This window comes from Adiantum capillus-veneris, chromosome 11 (genome assembly GCF_014529385.1).
Source record: "Adiantum capillus-veneris isolate H3 chromosome 11, ASM1452938v2, whole genome shotgun sequence".
In the NCBI taxonomy this organism is placed as follows: Eukaryota; Viridiplantae; Streptophyta; class Polypodiopsida; order Polypodiales; family Pteridaceae; genus Adiantum; species Adiantum capillus-veneris.
Window position 1 is genome coordinate 23,630,849 of NC_140941.1, and position 13,315 is coordinate 23,644,163.

A 13,315-nucleotide genomic window follows, 5' to 3' on the forward strand; every position below is an offset into this window, starting at 1 on the left:
AGAAACTAGCAATATTGGTGCTGTGAGGGGAGACAAGCTGCAGGTAACAAGCTAGAACTAGGGCCATTAATCGAGTAGGATTTTCCTTACAAAAGTGACTAGTCAACAGATCAGGGTCCCCTTTGTTTTTGAAACTATATTATGTGCAATGATGAATTTCGACAATCAACACTGGAGGTTTCTTTCTACATTAAGGACTGATGCAGCAATCTAGTTGTGTGATATGGATAAAATTTGTTTGTTACTTATCAAACGAAAAATAAAGATCTCTTTGTCAAGGAAAAGGAATTATGGGGTTCCAACTCAAGCAGAGTGAGAATGCCAAGCTCCTGACATGCCTGGCTGCACTTGTCCACTGCCTATTGGTGATCAATCATCACAGTCAAGCTTTAACAGTTTTAGACCCTTCAGCTTGGATACTCTTCATGCATGGTAACCACTCAATCATTGTTTCACCTATTTTTGAGTATGGTCTTTATCATGATTAGGGATTTCGTGATTGTCTAGCTAAAATGATGGTCTTTATTTCATCTTTACTAAAGAAGATGACTTGCCACCAGCAAAGCTCCTGTGAACATTTGAGACAATATGTACCGAAAAGGGATCTCAATGTATTCACATATATGCGTTGACATGAGCCAACAGGAACCCACAGGGCGGGCAATCCAAGCCTTCTTTGATTCAGCAAAAAAGCTGGGATTAAGCAAAGAAAGAGAAAAAAAATGGAGAGACCTTTGTACTTGCATGTGTCCAAAGGTATGGTTTTGTTGCAAGAACCCTACCCTCTTTGCTGCATTATAGGGAGTTATCGGCAACTTGTCTTTCTTACCTTATACAAGATGAGCAAGAGAGAAGTTGTAGAGATGAGCACCCATGTTCATGGACCTCTCGAGGAGACACACACCCTCAACTCAATCAACCGGACCCTTGCCTAGCTGCACGGGCACCTTTAATACCAAACTCCCATCCTTCATTGCGGAATGCAATTGTATGTGCTTTTGTATGAAAGAAAACACCGGCTTACGACCAAAATTGGTGAAATGATCTCTTTTGTTCAAGTTTTTCCAGGGGTAGAGTCGTTTTCTGAGCACATCCACTTGTATGTAAAATCGGCAACTATCGTTGTTGTTAGTCATGCCGAGTGGCACGTCTTCCACCACAACTTTGTAAGAAAGTGGTTTATTGTAAATGCAGGTTTCAAGTAACATCACATTCATTCTACCAAACAACTCTGGGGTTGTCATCTCATTAGAGCCCACTCTTGAGCTGAAACATGGTTCATGTAGCAGGCTACAGTGTCACTTTCACAGGACACACAGTTAGTACAGTTGGTCTGGTCTGGTTCACACTGGACAGACTCTCTGGGCTGGGCAGTGTCACGTGCTCATGATAGTTGTCTTGCTCATGGTACCTCCTCTTGCTCTCCATCAACTGCCGCGCTCTGTAGCATCTCAACTTTCAGCCAGTGGACCATGGAATTCGTCTGCAATGGAACACGAACTCTTCCAGCCATGGAGAAATCATCGAGAGCGCTCGCTACTGCTGGTGCCCCCCCCCCGCTGCGCCATCGCTGCCCCCTTGCCCTGCTGCTCCTGTGCTGCCTCCACTCCCGCCTACCCCAGCGCACTACCCTCCCATTCCTACCGCTCTTGTGCGTTGCCCCACTGCCACCCGCTGACCCCTCTTGGTATCGCGCTGCCCCGCGGACCGCCTGCGCGTTGCCATACTCCCCCCCCCCCCTTCTTTTTTTTCATGCATATTGGCTCGTGTAGCATTTGTCCTTTTGAACCAGTGCTCGGCGCTCGTCTGCAGACCTTCTCCACCGCTCGTTCGTTTCGCCACAGCAGTAGACACAGATGGAGGCTCCAGCTCTACCCCAGAGGGACTCGCCCGACCCCGCTGAGCCTACCATCCGACTTGCTCTTTCGTCGACAGAGCAAGCGAGCCTTGCCGCAGAGATAGAGCGATTGTAGGCGACTTCTATCATCTGCAAGATTCTCGGCACCCGACCTAGCAGAGGAGAGCTGCGTGACCTTCTCCAAGCCCGCCTTCTCGCAGAGGTGGGCAAGCTCCTAGCCGTGCAGATACTCAGACGAGGCTTACTACCAGATCGAGTTTGAGACCTCCGAGATGGCGTCCAAGGTCATCGCCATGAGTCCACTCACCATCCAAGCAGCACGTGCCCACTTTCGACAGTGGAGACATGGTTTCGACCCTGGCGGAGGGAGTACTTACCACTTCTATCTAGGATCGGCTCAGCCATTGGGACTGTCCTGGATACACCTCGTACGGCAGCATCAGTAGCTGCCAAGGCGGCTGGCATTCCCTCAGTTCGAGTTTTGGTCGGAGACACTCACACGCTCTCGAAGGTTATTCTTTTGCCTCGGGTGAGTGGGGGTTGGTTTAGACAAAGTGTGGAGTATTCGGGCCTCCCGAACCACTGCATCATTTGTTGACAGATGGGCCATCTAGCGAAGGCCTGTCCACGGAGGAGGCTTCGACCTACACCACAGCCTCGGCCCCAGCCTGCCAGGGCTGACCCGTAGCCACAGACAGAGACACAGCGCACACATGCAGAGCCACCCTCCGAGCCTGGGGCTCCAGCGGAGAAGGGATGGCAGCAGGCCTGTGGTAGACGACGACAGGGGCCACAGCGTCAGCCTAGCACTCAGATGGCCCTCAGGCGCTTACTCAGCAGCAGTGAGTTCCCACCGGGAACCGCTTTGGTCCTCTTGAGCAGGAGGTCCCTGCTCCAGCCCCCACCCAGCTTCACCCTCAACAGTCTCCCCCCCCCCTTCCCCCCCCACAGTTCCCCCCCTCTTCCTCATCCTCCCCCCCGCCTTTTGCTCCCGCCGCCTCTTCACCTCGCCCCTCTACCTCTGTCGCCCCCTCTCTCCCCTCTTCTCCATCGCTTCCCCCAGCTCCTTCTCCCCCCCCATCCTACTCCAGTTCCACAGGCGACCCAGGGGGCAGGGTCTTCTCCGGCGGCTAGGAGATCTCTTGGCAGCGCCTTTGCCACGAGTCGCCTAGCGAGAGAGGGCCAGCTTTTCTTACGGCCCCCTCTACAGGTACAGACATCTTCCCTTGCAGCTATCCCTCGTGGTCTGACGAGCATTGACATTCCGCACCGCTGGGACTTCTTCGACTACGGCTTCACTCGTTTTTCGGCGATCCCTCAGCAAACCATGAGGCAGCCTGCTTCAGGGTCCATGCTCTGTTCCTTGCCGCTAGGGGGATAGAGGCCTTGGACTCAACAGTTGGTTTCTCCTTCCCCCTTTGCAGCAGGGCCCAGACAGAGTGGACTCTCACCACATGGGAGAAGTAGGAGTTACAGACATGCTACAGACTTTGTGGCCATTGGCCAAGTTTGCGGTGACACCCCCAAACTTAGCAGGATGTAGGCACATTGTGGTTTACTTCTTTGTTGATACACAGTGTTTGCCATGCTATGTATACATTCATGAGGACTCCTGGACAGAGGAGGTTGCTTTATGCACGGCTCGCTCTGCTTGGGCTTGGGCTAGGCACTCATTGCAGTCACGCCTATCGAGAGGACGCTCGGATACGGATTACTCCCCATCCAAGCCAGCCTAAAAGATAGCCTGTCTAGCTGCTGCGGCAGCATCTGTTCTCTCTCGCTCCCCATGAGGATCGTCTCATGGAACGTGCAGGGACTAGGTGGGCCCCAGTTTCAGTGTCAGCGTGGCCGATTGCGTTTGGAGCTTCAGCGTTGCCTTGTGGGAGGAGAGATTGTTCTCTCTCGCTCTCCATGAGGATCGTCTCATGGAACGTGCAGGGACTAGGTGGGCCCCAGTTTCAGCGTCAGCGAGGCCGATTGCGTCAGGAGCTTCAGCATTGCCTTGTGGGAGGAGAGATTGATCTCCTTATGCTTCAAGAGCACCATCTGCGTGAGAGCCGCATTCAGCGATGTGGTCAGCTTTTGCGTGGACGATATGATACTTTTTGGTCAGCTGCTTCTGGACCTGGAGGCATCCAGGGTGGGGTATGTATGACTATTGCGGACTCATTGCAGCAGGCCATTGTGGGCAGAGGGATTATTGTGCCAGGCAGGGCTCAGTGGATTATTATGCAGGTTCAGGGTGGCCTAGTGGGTTTCTTGAACATCTATGCGCCCAATGTGGCGAGTGCTCGTGCAGAGTTTTGGTCACAGATTGTTGAGCTCTGCCGCAGGCAGATCATTGGTGCATAGGAGGGGACTTCAACATGTTGGAGGACCCTTCTGACAGGATTGGTGGCAGCCATGCTACTGTGCATGGAGTCGAGTTGGCAGCTTGGGAGAGGTTTTGTATGACTCTGAGGGTCTTGGATACATGGCAGCACTTTGGTTTTGTGAGGCCCCCGGACAGTCTTGCCTTCTCTCGATTGGACCGCAGAGTGGGAGGAGTGAATCTATCGCTTATAGATCGCTTCTACACTAGTGACCACTTTATTGACTTGGGAGGGTCAGTGGGCATCCTGGCAGGGACCTCCTTTTCGGACCATGCACCAGTGATCCTCACAGTGGCAGGCAGGCAGAGGAGTGGGAGCACGATGCTTCGCATCCCAGAGAGGGTCTTGTTGGACCCAGCACTCAGAGAGAGGGTAGAGGCTCTCTGGACAGAGGGCATGGACAGGCAGGATTCTCCTGCTGACAGAGTGGTCTCAGGCCTAGCTCAGATTAGCCATTTTTTTCTTCAGGAGTCTCTGGCTCGCCCGACTGCAGCGAGAGAGACGGAGCATGGCTTCATTACAGAGGATGCAGGAGCAGCATCTAGACAGTCCTTGGTTGAAGGAGCAGTTGCAGCAGGCTCGACAGGAGCTTGCTAGCACAGAGGAGAGGCGACATGAGTTTGCTTTCCACCGACAGGCATCTCAGTGGACTCAGGTGGGCGACAGAGTAACTGGTGCTTTCTTTGAGACAGTGGGACCTCGGCACTCGCATGCCAAGGTCAGTCAGTTGAGGAGGCCTGACAGGTCAGTTGCTTGTGAGCCCGAGGATATGCGTGCAGTTGCTACTGACATCTACCGTGAGTTACTGTTTGCAGAGCCCCAGTCAAAGCGGTAGGATGCATGCAGGGAGCAGGTTTGGGCACAGATGCCTTGTCTTGTGACTGAGGAGATGCATTAGAGGCTAGAGATGCCACTTCAGCTTGAGAAGCTGCACACGGCTCTTAGGGCCCTCCCCCATGGTAGCTGTCCATGTGAGGATGGGTTGACTCCTAGCTTTTTCTTGGAGTACTGGGACCTGCTTGGCCCAGATCTCTGTAGTGCTTTTCAATACATTTTGCACACAGAAGTGATGCCTGACAGCATGAGTGAGGGCTTGATCTACCTCATTCCCAAGGAGGTTGGCTCCTTGGATGAGATTTGACAATGGCGCCCCATTACCATCCTCAACTCAGCCTACAAAATTCTTGCCAAGGCTCTGAGTTTGAGGATTCAGCCACTTTTAGAGAGCCTTATACATGGGACCCAGACAGGTTTTGTCAAGGAACGCGTATCCTTGACAACATCTTCACTTTTTGGGAGGCTGCTACCCTGGCACGGCTCCGTGGTGAGGACCTCGTGATTCTTCTTCTCGATTTTGAGAAGGCATATGACTAGAGGGCTCTCTACGGAGGATAGGCTTCTCAGATGCTTGGATGAGAGGGGTGTCAGCCTTGTACAGACAGGCTCACAGTCAGGTACTTTTGGCAAGAGGTAGAGGTGATTGCTTCATGCTTACACGCTCGGTCAGACAGGGCTTTCCTCTTGCCCCCTTCCTCTTTCTGTTCTATGCGGAGGCGATGAGCAGGTTTTTGGTGTCACAGCAGGTTGGTCTACGGGGCTTAGCACTCCCTATTCGGGGAGATGAGCTACTGGACGCTGAGTTTGCCGACGACTCAGCCTTTTTTACTTAGATGGCTAGGAGGCCAACCTTCACAGATGTGAGCACGCTTTGGAGACCTTTTGTCTTACATCGGGCGCACTGATCAACTGGAGAAAGACAGTGGCTTTCTCGGTTGGTAATGCTCCTGTGTCAGATTGGATGCTAGGAGAGGGTTTCAGGTGGATCCCCCCAGGGACTGCAGTTCGGTACTTGGGTTGTCAGGTTGGTTTGGACTTGTCTCCTGAGCAGCAGATTGCTCCCCTTCTCCTGTCTATCAGGAGAAAGTTGTTACATTGGAGCTCAGCACGACTTTCTCTGGCTGGCAGAGTAGTAGTTGCAAACCAAGTGTTGTTGGCGACTATGTGGCACATCACTTCCTGCTGGATCTTCTCGAGTTCTTGTATCAGCCAGGTAGAGAGGTTGATCAGGAACTTCCTTTGGTCAGGACGTGACACTCAGATAGCCCGACCCAAGGTGGCTTGGCAGGTCATCACGCTTCCTTGTTCTCAGGGAGGGCTTGGGATCATTGATCCAGCACAGCAGACGAGAGCCCTTCTTGGGAAGTTCATCGTCAGAGGACTTCTTCCAGGTGAGGAGCCCTGGAAGGAGTTCTTGCTACAGCGGCTTCGTGCCAGGGTGCCTCAGTCAGGAGGCCCTTGGCAACCTTCGACCAAATGGATCTTTACAGACATGCACAGAGTTGGTTTGAGCAAGAGACTGGAGGACCGCTTCGTTGTGAGTTTGCTTCGATCTTGGGAGCTCTTACGGCGTGGCCTGGAGCAGAGACAGCCGACGTGCACGGAGGAGCGCCTACGGCAGCCCCTCGTCTGGAACCCCATGGTTAGCACTCAGAGAGGCCACTTGGTTGGTAGTTGGCCTCATGTTTCCTGGGGTCCTTATGGCAGCAGGTCCTGCGCGCTCTCTAGGTGACTGGCTAGAGTTCAAAGGTTTGTCAGAGGAGATGCAAGGGCTCCAGCTAACAGGGCATAAGAGGGGTGCAGAGCATGTGTCAGGACATCTCAGAGTCAGTTCCAACTGAGTGGCTCACGCCTCTGGAGCCAGTATCACCCCGGTAGATGGGAGCCTTCACATGACTGGAGGTTCTCATCTCAGTCAGGGCCTGCTCAGAGATTGTCCCAGCCCTGTTCTTCGAGCTTCAGGGTGGGGGACGACTACAGCGAGTTGCAGTAGAGGCCCCGCAGGTAGGAGAGTGCTGTTTTCAGAGGATCCGAGTAGTGGGCATCTGTGGGAGGACTTGCGTCATAGACCCTGACCTAGCAGCTCTTGAGACTGGACAGTGGAGGCTGTGGGCTTGGGAGTGTTGTCCACTGGCACGAGTACAGTGGGATCCTGGTGAGTGGCTATGGAGGGACCCCTTCTCTTCTGTAGACCACCCAGGAGTCCCGTTCTTTCAGTACACTCTTCGACTGGGACATCATATACTAGCAGCACAAAGAGAGGCCCGCCCCGCTGCAGCACTTCATTGGCAAGAGGAGGGTCTCACAGTCGAGTTCTTGGCAGCCTTTTTGGAGGTTGTGGGACTCCAGACAGCCGAGGCGAGTCACCTTATTTCAGTGGCTGGTCGCACACAGAGCTACAACAGTAGGGAGTTGGCTAGTGCATAGTGGTCTCTCGGCCGAATGTGCAGCTTGTGACTATTTGGTGGAGAGTCAGCGTCACTGTCTTTGGGACTGTCCCTCTGCCCAATAGGTATGGCTACGAGTTCTTCGGCTGATGCCTGCTCTCTCCACGGCTCAACAGTACACTTGGGGGGCAGCGGCTTGGTCCACCCTCACGGGCCCGGCACTTCAGTTTGAGCTATCTTCCACTAGCATGATGATAGTGATGCAGGAGGGGCGACCTACACTCCAGCCTGCTACAAAGCTTACTCCACAGGAATGGTGCAGTGAGAGAGAGGAGTGTTGGGAGCTAATCAGTGGCCTGACACTTTGGTTCATCTGAAGGGCCCGGTGTTTCCGCATCTTTGAGGCTCGCCATGTGCCACCAGCAGCGATTGTTCGTGAATTTTGGCTAGAGCTGATCCATACTCTCAGAGGACAGCTTGAGGGACTACAGGGCAGCTCCGACCGCATGCGGGAGCGCCGCGGGGCTTTCCTTCGACTCTGGTGCCCTGGGCCTTTCTACACCATAGTCCAGGGTGTGCTCAGATGGCACTACCGTCCACCTGTGTGGCTCTTCCCTCCTCCCATCTCTTGATTTAGCCTCATTGTATATATGTTGTTTTTTCATTGGGAGAGTCTCCCCATCATGTTTGTTGTAGCCCTCTCTTGCAAAGGTGGTTGTAGCCCTATGGGCAGTTTTCATTAACTAATAGAAGGATCTTTTTCTCGGAAAAAAAAAAAAACTCTTCCGGCCATACTTTGGATTGGAGATTAATATTTGCTTTCTACCACCCCCTCACACCCTCTCCGCCCCATCTACCCCCTATCCCCTACACCCTACCCTCGTCCTCACACCCCCTCGCCCCCCTACCCTTTTTCCCCTCGCCCCTAGTCCCCATGCCCACTCACCCTCCCCCATAGTCCCTTGCCCTCGCCCCTCACACCCCCTAGTCCTTTGCCCTCGCCCCTACCCACCCCTCGACCCTACCCCTACTCACCCCTCGCCCCTACCCACCCCCTCCCTTGCCCTCGCCCCTACCCACTTCCCCTCTCGCCCCTACCCACCCCCTTCCACCACTTGCCTCTATCTAGTTCCCCCTCGCCCCTATCTAGCCCTCCCCACCCCTCGCAGCCTCAGCCTCAGCCTCAGCCTCATCTTCCCCCACCCCGCTGATCCGCATTGTTGCCTTCAGTAGCCTCAAGCTCCCTTTGCAACCCAAGAATTCTCGACAAGGAGGTAGACCTCTCAAGCTCAAGTGCATCTTTTGACTCCTTGCATATGACCAAGTCTTGCTCTAACTGTTTTTTGACATAAGCTACCTCCATTGCTTGCTGTTCAATTTCTTGAACTTTCAAAGTCTGCATTTCAATCTGCTTCTTGAACCCTTCATTCTCTTCCTCAACAACTACGACTCGTCTCTACAACTCCTTCAGGAGCCTCTCATATGCCTCCTTCAGAGCAACTACACTTCTTTGGTTTTCAGCTCGAGAAGTGCCAAGAGTTTTCTGCAGCTCCTCACACTCTACTTGGAACTTCCTAGAGTTCTCCTGAACTGTCATCATCTCTGCATAAGAATCCGCCATCCTGTGTTGGAGCAAAGAAACCTCCTCCTCCAAGTGTTGAAATCTCTTGCCAGCAGCAATCATTTCTTGCATGGTTGGGCCTAGCACCTGCTTCAAGAAAGATGTACTATGCGGTACCTAGTGGTTTTATTTCACAGTTTTTCAGTATTTCCTCTCACCAAGATGGTGAGGGGTCTTGTGGCGGGCAACCTGTAGCAAGCTACAATGTCACTTTCACAGGACACATAGTTAGTACAGTTGGTCTGGTCTGGTTCACACTGGACGGACTCTCTGGGTTAGGCAATGACACGTGGCAGGATACAGACGGTGGTGGTTCAATGGACATCCTGGCCAAGTCATCACCACCACTCAGTTTGGAGATTGGCTTAGGTGGCTGACATTTATGAGCCGTTGGTGGATCATCTTCTAGATATATGGTCCAGCGTCGTCGTTTTGAGTAGCGAGTCTATACACACAGCACTTCTTCACCATCCGTGCACATCTGAGCCTCGACACCCCCATTGTACCTGTGAGTCCGGAGCTGGAGCTGAGTGTGCTGCCACGCCAGAGTGTGTATCGGTTCTTTGAGATAGTCGAGTCATATGTTCTGGTCTGCTGTTGTGTCTCTGTGAGCTCAGTCATTATCTGTTGTTCCTTTGTTTTCAGTCTGTTTTGAGTGAGATTGTCACGCACATTGCACTGAGGAGCACCCACTGTAGAGAGCACGACACACTATCCGCGCTACAGGTGCTCTCATTTTGGCGATCACGGTGGGACCTCAACTGAAGTCTCACTCTCTATTGAGATACAAACAGTCGACCTTCATTCTCTTACTACTTCTCTTTGAGGGGTTCTTAAGACGAGACCTTGATGAGATGTATCCTTCTTAGATGTATTTTTACAGTGAGAGTTTACAAGAACTCTAAATGTAGTATATCAAGAATCAGAGTGATTAGGAGAATAAGTAGGTGAAGATAGACGAGGTTCATCTTGATAGAGAAGCCTATGATACAAATCAATGTACATACGTGATATATCCTCTGTCATCCCATAAAAGGAAAAGCTGAACTGAATGTAAAGAATATAGCTAATGCAGACCAATAAACTAGTGATCTGGGGTGTACAATGAGTGGTGGCCATGATTATAGATGGAGAAATGCTAGGTGTTGAGACATCAAACTCAACACTAGTCACTGTGCTTGTCCTAGCTTTTATTCTGCGGGAAACTCCTCTAAGCATGGCATATCCATGTGACATCATTGCGTAGGTCATCTTATATCTGCATCATTGCTTATGCAGTTCTTCCAGTCACTTGTATATAAATCCCTCACTCCTTAATGAAATTAATTAACTGTTTTGTGTCCATTGAGTGTGCTCTGTAATCGATCCTATTGTTCAACATGGTATTAGAGTGCCAGGTGTACAAAGTTCATTGCCGTTCTGCTTCCTCTTTCCTGACTCCCTTCTCAAGCCATGTGATTAGTGCTGTACTTTGCTTCGTAATCCAAGTTTATATTTTGATAAATTTGATCCTTATTGTCATGAATAGCTCTTAGAGCTTTTTTTTTTTTTCGGAGATTTAGAGCTTTTTTCTTATCTTTAATTTTCCTATCATCTCTCTATCCCACTATCATGGAGGATGTGTTTGTGTTTCATCCGCCTTAGTTCTGTTTTAAAACTCTTCCATCAATGATTGACTCTAATCATGTTTTCAAATCCTTCAGCCTTACTCAGGGTTTTCCATCCTCTCGAGTAGTCACCCCCATATAACTTTGCCTTAATTTTCACTGTATATTACTTCTGGATCGGCAGCCCATCATCATCACATTGCCTCTGTTGTTAATGTAGGTGACCTAAAGTGCCGAGTTTAGCAAACAGATCTTCGGTAGTTACTAAGGCATGCATACAGCCTCAAATCAAGAGGCGAGTCAGGAAACCTTAGCGGCCTTAATCAACGGCAAGAAGCTACATGGATCAACACATAGAGCCAATATGTACAATCAACAAGCGTGCACTCCCAGTATCACTAGCTGCTCGCATTAGAGGGCAACATAGGATGTCTAAAGGGCCTTTCATTTGGGGAGCCCTTTACCCATTTGGAGGGCCCAATTTACAAGTGTGGGTGCCCCATACTTCCTGTGATTCGAAGCCAAACCTGTTGCGCCATGGGGCAGCCCGTTAGACAATGCCTCTGTGACTGAAGTGGGTGGTCACATGCAGCACAGCCCTTCGGATGGCCACTCTAGACCAACCAACTCCACACTGCGGTAGCTCAGTGAGCGAGAAGCACTGGAACATGGTGACTCTCCTCGGCTGTCTACTGTTCCACAAGCGCTCCGAAAGTCTGCCAAGAACTCAACAGAGAGACCCTCCTCCTGCTAGTAACCAATTGCAGCAGAGCTGGCTTCTCTCGGAGCAGCCAGAATGTGACGCCCAGGTCGTGCTGCGTACTGGAAGAAAGGGGTCCCTGGGTGATTTGCTAAAGCGAAAGAGTCCCGTCAAAACCACTCCCCAGGGTCCCACTGCTCTCGTGCAAGAGAGCGACTCTCCCAAGCCCAAAGCCTCCAATGTCCAATCTCAACATTTGTTGGGTCGGGATCAAGCACACATATCCTCCCCCTGATCCTCAAAACCCCAATCCATTGAAAACAATACTCTGCTACCTCAGGTGTCTCAAAAACAACTTTGTGCAGTTGACTCTCTCGTTGAACCTCAAAGAACTTCGTGCTGTCGGCCCTTGGAGAAAGAAGCCAGTAAGCTCCCTGAGGCCATTGGCCATTCTAGCAACAACGTCCCCTTGAGTACCTAGACTCTCAGTCCACAACGTGGCCACTTGCTCTTTGAGCTCTGTATCTAGTGAAATTCTTTCAGGGATGCGTAGCATGACACTGCCACTCCTTTGCCTGTCAGCAAGAGTAAGGATCACTAGCACGTTGGAGAGGGGGAATGGGGAACACACCCGACATGCACACAACTGCCCCTATATAGCTCAGGGTATTCACAACACCCCTGTCCTCTCAAAAACACCTTCAAAAAAGAGGATTCACACTAGCAGGGCCTCGCCTGCACTTTGCCCAACGCACACACGCGTTGCACAATCCTCAGAAAGCTACCACACCGATATTGCCCAATTCCAGCTCTCGTCCACCACTCAATGTCACGCTAGCCTCGGACAACACGTCCAAAAAAGGGAAAAAAACTGAGTTTACCCCTGCCACAATATCCTACTGCCAAGCCGCAAAGCCCGGATAGAAGTTTGCATCGCCGACTTGCTTCAACACAATCACCATCGCTTCTCGACTCTTCCAGGCTCGCAATCTGTGGCAACCCAAAACGGAAAAAATCATCTGTGGCCTTTCACTTCCCACGGCTCCCAACTTCATCTCGCTGTATTTGACCGACCAAGTATCCGATTGACGTGCAGTCGACTCGTGCTGACTCCACATAGCGCACACTATTACCGAGAACCTTGGCGAGGCCCATAATATGCAAGACGACACATCCTCCAATGCGGCCAAGTGGGCTCAGACCCGGCCCTCGGAAAATCTTCAAACGGCCATAACTTTCTATCCATAGCTCCGATTCGCAATCCGAGAAGACGTGCATGCTCCGTAACTTGAGCTTTACACATGTATGCATTGACATCAGTCCGGGCCACCTTTACCTGCTTTTCCACCTAGACCATTCTGGGGTCATTTTTGGCCTAAAAACCCACGTTAGACATACACTTCTGCCACGACATGCTCTCCCAAGGCCTTCATTTCTGCTTTAGCCCTTTGCCATGCGCGTGCTAGCACCCATAGCTCGCCATAGAGCGTGTTCCTGCACAAACCAACTTTGGTTGCACCAACGTGGTCAGGATTCTGTCCCCTTTGTGTAGCCTGCTACAGTGTCACTTCACAGGACAGGCAGTTGGACAGTTAGCTACAGTTGGTCTGGTTCACACTGGACGGACCCTTTGGCTGGGAGTGACACGTGGCAGGGTACCTACGGTGGTCTAGTGGACGTCGTGGCCAGGTCACCACCACCACTCAGTTTGGAGATAGACTTAGCTGGCTGGACATTTATGGGCCGTTGGTGGCTCTTATGGTTGTACATATCAGTAGTCGTTTTGGGGGAGTTGGGGCTTATCTTGCACGTAGTCGTCTAGAGAGTCTTACAGAGAGCACTGCTTCACCATCCCTGCACATCTGAGCCTCGACACCCCATTTGTACCTGTGAGTCCTGGGCTGGAGCGGAGTGTGCTGCCACGCCAGAGTCT

General features: G+C 51.6%; 1 protein-coding gene across 4 annotated transcripts in view; it reads left to right on the forward strand.

Moving 5' to 3' along the window:
• Positions 1–13,315, forward strand: part of LOC147446999 (callose synthase 10-like) — a 315,061-nt gene that overhangs the window by 153,960 nt on the left and 147,786 nt on the right. The window lies entirely within an intron of this gene.